The sequence below is a fragment of the Choloepus didactylus genome, chromosome X (assembly GCF_015220235.1).
Source record: "Choloepus didactylus isolate mChoDid1 chromosome X, mChoDid1.pri, whole genome shotgun sequence".
NCBI lineage: Eukaryota > Metazoa > Chordata > Mammalia > Pilosa > Megalonychidae > Choloepus > Choloepus didactylus.
Window position 1 is genome coordinate 134452140 of NC_051334.1, and position 9690 is coordinate 134461829.

The window sequence follows — 9690 nt, forward strand, 5'->3', positions numbered from 1 at the left end:
TTTGATTTCACTCTGTGATGGGAAGTCATTGGAGAGTTTGAAACAGGGGTATGATTTAAATTGATTTTTGGTTTTAAAAGATTACTGTGGATGCTCTGTGATAATAGACTTTCATGAAGCAAGAGTGTCTATTATTTGCTGAGCCTTGTACTAGAAACTAGAGGTTTTGTAAGTACATAAACACAACAAAGCTGGAAAACAGATTTAGTTAATATAAAATACATAGTTATCAATAGAAGATAGTTTGTAACCATTCTGCATTAGTGATGAAGGCTGTAAATGTTATAGAATTTAAAAGGAGGAAGATATGTGTAATTGATGCTTTCAGGGAAAACTTCAGTGGAAGAGGTGGGAATGATTGATGCTAGATAAGTAGAATAGAGAGAAGATAGAATTACTGGCAAAGTAAACAACATTAGTGAAGTCACAGATAGAATAATAGTTGCCTGTTTGTGGTACAGGGGATAGAGTGGACTGATTAAGCCTGGGAATGGTTTTTAGTGAGAGGCAGGCTATTTAGTTAGCCCAAACACAGTTCACATGGGGATGATGTTCACCAGGTGAGGTTTGGGGTGAAGAAAGAGGGTTTGTATAGTTGCCACTCTTTGTTTCCCTTATCTATATGATGAATTCCTAATAGACCTACTCTAAGACACATACTAATCAGAATGTCAACTGCCAAAGATAAGGAAAGAATCCTGAAAGCAGCAAGAGAAAAGCAATTTGTCATAAACAAGAGAACCACAATAAGATGAAGTTCTGATTTCACATCAGAATCCATGGAGGCAAGAAGGCAATGGTATGATATATTTAAGATACTGAAAGAGAAAAACTGCCAGCCATGAATTTTTGACCAGCAAAAACGTTTTCAATAATGGAGATCTGGGACCTATGTGCACTATGGTTTCCAGTGTCATGGCATTCTGAGGTCCTGGTCATTGGTAAGGTGACTGCAGGCCACTCCTTGCAGAGCAGCTAGCCAGAAGGACTGGGAGATGACCACGGGTCTGCTGGCTTGCCTTGGGCTTAAGTCAGCTCCCATGTCAGCGCACTCAGTTTATACTGATGGTGGAGTCCTGCTGTGCACGGGGCCAGAGCCACAGTGGTTTCTGGAGGACTTTGTGTGGCTTTGGCAGGTACAGAGCCACCTAGACAGTGGCTTCTCAGCCTTGGTGTTTTGGGTGACCTGCTGTGTCATTCCTGGCTTGTCCCCAGGAGCCCTCAAGCAGTTCTTGTTGTCTGGAACCATAGGACTTGGGCCTCAGCCACGAAGTGTTGTTTCCACAAAGAGAGGACAGTGTGGAGCAATTGCAGGGTCATGAGAACATTGTGACTTTGTATGGAGTCTTTACAATACACTTCTCTCCAAATGTTCCATCACACTGTTGCTTGAACTCTTGGATGTCTGTGTTTTGGAAATGCTTTTATATTCCAGTCACCAGGGTTGTTCCAAGCAGATGATACAGCATTGTGCCAGAGATGTTCTGGAGGCTCTTGCTTTTCTTCATCGTAAGGGTTATGTCTATGCAAACCTTAAACCACATAACACATTGTGGCATGCAGAGAATGAGTATTTTAAACTCATTGACTTTGGACTTAGCTTCAAAGAAGGCAATCAGGATGTAAAATATATTCAGACAGATGTGTATTGGGTTCCAGAAGCAGAACTGCAAAACTGCTTGGCCCAGGCTGGTCTGCACAGTGATACAGAATGTATCTCAGCTGTTGATCTGTGCAGCCTAGGAATTACTTTATTGGAAATATTCTCATGAATGAAACTGAAACATATGTCAGATCTCAGGATTGGAAAGCAAAGAGTTCTGCTATTATTGGTCACATATTTGCCAGTAAATCATTAGTGAATGCCACAATTCCAGCCTAACACCTAGAGACCTTATCAAAAGCATGCTTCATGATGATCCAGGCAGAACTCCTGCTGAAATGGCATTATGCAGCCCAGTCTTTAGCATTCTTTTTGCCCCTCACATTAAAGATCTGGTGATGCTTCCTACTCCTGTGTTAAGACTGTGGAATGTGATGGATGATGCTTATGTTGGAAGTGAAGAGGAATATGAAGATGTTGTAGAGGATGTAAAAGAGGAGTGTCAAAAATATAGACCAATGGTATCTCTGTTTTTTCCAAAGTAAAATCCTGGCAGAGGACAAGTCTTTGTCTAGTATGCAAAAGCTGGTGATTCCAAAGCTGTCCTGAAATTACTGACCAGAAGCATGTTTGATCTGATGTTTGTTGTGGCTATATTCTACCCACTGAGTGCCTACTCAGAGGGGATATGTGTATCAAACCTTGCTTTAATCAGTAACCTAAGGACTATCTCCTGTTTCTCCTCTTCCCTTTCCTGGGTTATTGTATTCCCTATTTGAATGCAGAAATACCCCATTACCATTTTAAGAGGGTACTTTTTTTCATTTATTTAATCCTCCTAATTTGTAGCCATTGCCCAAACTGGGACTGCATTGCAGACATGTGGCATTGAGTAGGACAACATCTCTCACCTTTGCATTGAGGGGCGTTAGAGCATTCATGTGCACAGTCTTTTTTGTGCAGTAGGGCAGGTGGTGCACTTCCATATGTAACCTAAAAAGATATTAATTTATTTCATGTGATCAAGGATGAATAATATGTCAAAGTGAATATATTTTACAAATTTGTTAGGGTTGGTGATATCACTAAGATTATTTGTCTATATTGTCAGGTGGTCCTTGCTTATTGATATCCATAGTTGGCACTGAATGCTCTCAGCAATATTAAGTAATTGTCAAGCAGAAATTACCTACTGTTTTCTTAACATTGAATTGTGATTTTTTTAAAAAAAGAAGTATTGTATTTCTTAATATTCCTTTAATGAACCTGCAGTGAGCCTATCAACATTTTTTAATTAAGACTTTTAAAATAGAAAGCTGATCCTTGATCTTGCAAATATTTTATGTCTGGTATGTATGCTTCAGTCAGTGTGTGGGTGTGAGAGGTTAGAGAAAATCTGAGTCAGCCTACTTTATATTGTGAGTTTTGTGGGTTAAAACAGCCTACACCCATTTTTCCCTACCTATTTCATATCTGGAAGATTTAGGATATGTTTTCTGGGAATTGGTCTGTCCGATAGAATGTAAATGACAAAAGGTTCATTCCTGAGAGGCACAAAGCAAACTGGAGTTTTTGACTGTGTGGGGTTATATTGAAATTCTCTTAAAAAGAATCTAAGAAACAATGAAAGCGTCTTGCTACACGAAAATTGTCTCATCCTTCAATCTGCATTAGACCTAGCATTACGCCCCTTTTTGGTACTGAATCTCCTATGATCATTGTAAGATTTCTTGAAATGTGGTTCTACCTACTATGCAGGAAAATTTAAGTGGGTCTAAAAAGAAGAATTAGTTGTACCATGAAGGGAAAAGAAGAAAAATAGGCAAAGAGAGGGTGGATATCAAGGATCCTTTCATTTGAAAACTTAGAGGAACAGCCTTCCATGGATCTGACTTTTGACAGCAAGGAGGTTTAGAAAGAGTTTTTGATATCATAAGGTGGAATCAGAAAGGAAGGGAAACTCAAAGAAGTCTTAAAAGGATTCATAGAAATCTAATGCATCTCTGAGTAGAGGAACACAGGTTGATGCATGATTTTAGGAATTATAATTACAGGTTCCTTTCACTTTATGGTAGATTTTTTATGCAATTTTATTGAGATATATTCACATAAGATAAAATAATCCAAAGTGTACAGTTGTTCACAGTATCATCATATAATTGTGCATTCATCACCACAATCAATTTTTTGAACATTTTCATTACTTCAAAAAACAAAAATAAACATAAAAGTAAGAACACTCAAAACATCTCATACTGATTTTCCTCCCTATTATTCATTTACTTTTTGTCCCCTTTTTTCCACTCATCTGTCCATACAGTGGATAAAGGAGTGTGGGCCACAGGATTTTCACAATCACACAGTCATCGCACATACACTATATGGTTATATGATCATCTGCAAGAATCAAAGATACTGGATTGCCATTCAACAGCTTCAGGTATTTCCTTCTAGCTAATCTAATACAATAAAAATTAAAAAGGGATATCTATATAATGCATAAGAAAAACATCCAGAATGAACTCTTGACTCCATTTGAAATCTGTCAGCCACTGAAACTTTATTTTGTTTCATTTCTTTTCCCCTTTTGGTCAAGAAGGCTCTCTCAATCCCATGATGTTGGGTCCAGGCTCATCCCTAGGAGTCATGTCCCACATTGCCAGGAAGATTTACAATCCTGGGAGTCATATTCCACATAAGGGGGAGGGCAGTGAGTTTAAATGCAGTGTTGGCTTAGAGAAAGAGGCCACATATGAACAGTGAAAGAGCACTGACATAATTATAAATAGGCTTAGCCTCTCCTTTATAGTAACAAGCTTCATAAAGGCAAGCCCCAAGATCGAGGTATTCACCTACTACAATGGTAGTCCCCAATGTGTGTGAGAATATCAGGAATTCCCCAGGTGGGGAAGTTTAACATCTCCAATTTTCCCCAGTCCCTCAAGGGGGCTTTGCAAATACTTCTTATTCTCTGCCCAAATTACTCTGGGATGTATTGGGGTTACATCCTAACCTGGAGAAACCAACCAGATGTCACCCTCTATTCAAGCTTCCATATAATTATGGTGCTTTGGTAAGCTGACCATACAAGTTATCTTATCTAGTATGCTACAGAAAATATAGATTTTCCACCAAATAAACATCTCTTTCCTTTGGTCTCACATAAAAGTCAAAGTTTTAAAACACAGTCAGTATCATTCTTTTCCTTAGTCTGGTTTTCCTTAGTCCTAATCAAGTCCATTTTGTTAATATCTCTAATTAAGGTCTGATCTCTTTCTTTTTCAGATTCTTTGACACTAACTGTATGGGGTAATGCTAACATTCATATCTACTGAACTGTGGCTCAGAGTCTCAGGTGTCACACAGATACCCGAAGTTCCAGGGACTAACCAGGTTATACACAAACAGCTCATCATCTCAGAATTTAGAAATAGCCATTAGAATTCATAAAGAGATGTGACTGCTGTAAGAGCTTACAATCTAGGAACCTTTACCATAAGCCTTCCCCTGATAACCTGTGCTCTCAGATTCAATTCTGAGTTTGCACACTATAGTTAGTCCATATTAGTGAGGCATTATAATGTTTGTCCTTTTGATTCTGGCTTCTTTCACCCAACATACTGTCCCCAAGGTTCATTCACCTAGTTTCATACCTCACAACTTTGTTTCTTCTTTCTGCCACTCAATATTCCATTGTACGTATACACCACAGTTCACCACTCCATTTACTGATCCATGTACCCTCAGGTCACCTCTATTCATTGTGAATCCTGAATACTGCCTCCATAAATAGCAGTGTGCAGTGTCCATTCTTGTCCCTGCTATCAGTTTTTCCAAGTATATACCCAATAGTGGGGTTGCAGTACCATATGGTAAACCCATAGTTAGCTTCCTGTGGAACCAACATACTGCCCTCCAGATGGGACACACCATTCTACTTCCCTACCAAAAGTGAATAGGTACATCCCTCTCTACACATTTTCTCCATCATTTGTATCCTTCTGTTTATTTTTTAAAAAGTTTTATTCACACACCATACAATCTATTCTAAGTAAACAATCAATGATTCCTGGTATAATCACATAATTATGCATTCACCACCACAATCTATATGAAGACATTTCCATTTCTTCCACAAAGAAAGAGGAAAAGGAGGGAAAAATGAAGAATGAAAATATAAAAGATAGAAGAAAAATAAAAATAAAATAAAATACAATGAAAAGGTTAGACATCACCACCACCACCAAGAATCCCATATCACCTCCTTATATGACCCTCTTGTAGGTATTTAGCTTTGGTATACTGCCTTTGCTATGATTATTGGAAGCATTTTACAAGGTCACCATGAACTACAGTCTTTAGTTTGCATTGTTGTATTTTTCCTCTATACCATTCAATTTTCAACACCTTGCAATGTTGACATTCATTTGTTCTCCATCTTTTAAAAACATTCTTATGTTTATACATTTATTCACCATCATTGATTATAGGTATATTGCTTTTAAAGGTGTATAAATTAGGACATCTTTATAAAGCACTAATTTTACATAAAAATACAAAAGACAAGTTTAAAAAGATTATGATTTTTTTCTTAATTACTTACCTGAATGAAACATTTATTTTATTTTTGCAAAGAAAAAATCTTTTATATCTTTCTCTGTTGGGAATCTCCTCATATAGTATTTGCTTGTGTGTGTCATGCAGGTTACTGAAAGTATAATTACAATTTACATTTTAGAGAATGAATTATTTTACTCTATTTGAAGTCTCACTGTTTTGCCATTTCATTTATTTACAGTTACCAAATTCTTCAGGACTCTCCCTTAGTATTTATTAGAAAACCAAATTTGGTATAAAAAGGTTTATTTATGAAATGCCAAAAGGCTTTGTGACATGGTCCTCAAGGGAAAATTATATAGTAAGCCCTTAGAAGGAAGTACTATTATTTTGGTTCTTTCTGAGATTCGTTAGCTGGGTTGTTTCCAGATAAAAATTCATGAGTAGACCCATGATTGTGGGGACCTAAGTGTTCCTAAAACATAAATGTTTGTATGGGTGGCAGCTTCCGTGATGATAGAAACACCAAGTCATTATGGATATACTGATGAAAACAGAATACAAATGAATTCTTTTTAAGGGCAAGTATTCTAGGTTAGTACATGTACCTTTGTCATCCTCCCTATCCTTCCCCCCAAATCCTTACATTTAAAACTACAAGTAGAATTCTAAGCTTATGATGCTGTATGCTAATAAAACCTTGATGCTGTACTTCACAGCATTCTTTGATCATTTTATTGCTTATGTATTCAAACATACATGCATCATTTTAGCACTGTAGAAATTTATTACAAAAATGCTATCTAGATTTTAGGAAAGTTGAGGGAATAATTGATGAGTTTAGGTAACTATGCATTGAAATGAATATTTTATATTAAAGCCACAGAATAAAGATGCCACCCATGATTTAAATTGTCATTTTATAGCTCTTAGCCCATTACTACCAAAGATTACATTTGCAGATTCCCCTCCCCCCATTCTGATAAAATCAGAAGTTAAATTGTAATATCTTTCTTAAACTGGAACCAAATATTGACAAAAATGTAATTTTCATGATTCTTTTAGGATGAACTATATAGACTGAGATTTATATCACTTGAAGTTACTGAAAACTTAGAAATTTTGTTTTTCAGATACCAGGTAAAGAAGTGATGGTTCATGTCACTTGACTCCTACCATTTTGGGCAAATTTTATCTTAGGTAGTTTTTCTTTCCCTGAATTGATACCTTTGCTTTGTTCCCTCTTACCTTTCTACTTTATTCTTTTATTTTCTTTCATTATGTCAGGTTTGTTGATATATACTCACATACTATGCAATCATCCATAGTGTACAATCAATTGTTCACAGTACCATCATGTAGTTGTGCATTCATCACCACAATCTATCTAAACATTTTCATTGCTCCAAAAAAGATAAAAAATAAGGATAAAAATAAATGTATAAAAGAACACCTAAAACATTCCACCCCCCATCCCACCCTATTTTTCATTTAATTTTTGTCCCTATTTTTCTACTTATCTGTTCATACATTGGATAAAGGGAGTGTGAGCCACAAGGTTTTCACAATCACAAAGTCACACCATGAAAGCTACATAGTTATACAATTGTCTTCAAAATTCAAGGTTACTGGTGGCAGTTCAACAGTTTCAGGTATTTCCTTCTAGCTATCCCAATACACTAAAGACTGAAAAGGGATATCTATATAATACATAGGAATATCCTCCAGAGTGACCTCTCCACACAAATTGAAGTCTGTCAGCCACTGAAACTTTATTTTGTTTCATTTTGCTTCCCCCTTTTGGTTGAGAAGATTTTCTGTAGCCCACAATGCCAAGTCCAGGCTCATTCCCAGGAGTCATGTCCCATGATGACAAGGAGATTTACACTCCTGGGAGTCATGTCCCATGTAGGGGGGAGGGCAGTGGGTTTATCTACCAAGTTGGCTTAGAAAGAGAGAGGCCACACCTGAGCAACAAAGAGGTTCTCTTGGGGAGAATCTTAGGCTCAATTATAAGTAGGCATAGTTTCTCCCTTTCAGTATCAAATTTCATAAGGGCAAGCCCCAAGACTGGGGGCTGAAGCCTACCAAATTTGTAGTTCTCAATGTTTGCAAGAAAATCAGTAGTAACTAAGGTGGGGAAGTTTAATATTTCCATATTTTCCCCCAGTTCCTCAGGGGTGGTACTGCAAATATATTTTTATTCTCTGCCCAAATTACTTTTGGATTTATCAGGAGTTTACACTAGCCCATAGAAACCTACCAGATCTCACTTCCTATTCAATGTTCCATGTAATTATGGTGTTTGAATAAACTGACAACACGAGCTAATTTTATTTAGAGTTAAACTGACCACACAAGTTAAATTATTTAGTGTGCTACAGAAAATATAGATCCTGCACCAAAATAAACATCACTTCCCTTGGTCTTACACAGAAGTTGAAGTTTCATAACACAGTCAGTGTCATCCTTAACCATTTGGACTGATTTGCCTTACTACTAACCGATCCACTTCATTCATATCTCTAACTGAAGTCTGAACCGTTTTTTCAGATTTTTAACGGTTGCTGTAGGAGGCGACATTCATAGCTGCCAAACTCTAGCTCTGAGTTTCAGGTGTCACATAGATACCCAAAGTTCCAGAGACTGACCAGGTTATACCCAAAGAGCTCAGCATCTCAGAATTTGGAGATAACCATTATAAGTCAGGAATAGATGTGACTGCCAGAAGACATTATAATCTAGGGACCTTTATAATAAGACTTCCCCTGATAACCTGTGCCCTAAGTTTCAATTCTCAGGGTTTACACATTTTAGTTAGTCCATATTGATGAGGTATTATAATGTTTGTCTTTTCATTTCTGGTGTACTTCGCTCAAAATGCTGTCCTCAAGATCCATTCACCTAGTTGCATGTCTCACAACTTCATTCCTTCTTGCAGCTGCTCAGTATTTGCTTGTATGCATACAATACTGTTCACCATTCTGTTCATCAGTTGATGTACCCTTAAGACACCTCCATCCATTGCAAATCATGAATCCTGCCACCATAAACACCAGTGTGTACGTATCCATTCATGTCCCTGCTCTCAGATCTTCCAAGTATATACCTAATAATGAAGATGGGGGACCTAAATGCACCTACATATTTAGCTTCTTCTGGAACCACCACACTGTCCTCCAGGTCAGTATCACCTCCTACAACAATAGAATGCTACACCATTCTACTTCCCCACAAACAGTAAATATGTACACCCCACTCTCCACATTTTCTCCAGCATTTGTATCACTCTGTTTATTTTCTCCCTGGAATTTTATAGATACATTCACATACCATACACTCACCCAATGTTTATAATCAATTGTTCACAGAATCATCATATTTTTGTGCATTCGTCACCAGAATCAGCACTTCACCATATCATTACTCAAATATATATATATATATGAATACAAAAAATAAAAAAATAAAGAAATAATAAAAAGATAAAAGAAAAATATAAAAATACAATACAATGCAATGCAATAATA

General features: G+C 37.0%; 1 pseudogene; it reads left to right on the forward strand.

Annotated features, from left to right (window-relative positions):
* The first annotated feature begins 995 nt into the window (after positions 1 to 995).
* On the forward strand, positions 996 to 2314 carry LOC119522355 (annotated as a pseudogene).
* The last annotated feature ends 7376 nt before the right edge of the window (positions 2315 to 9690 follow it).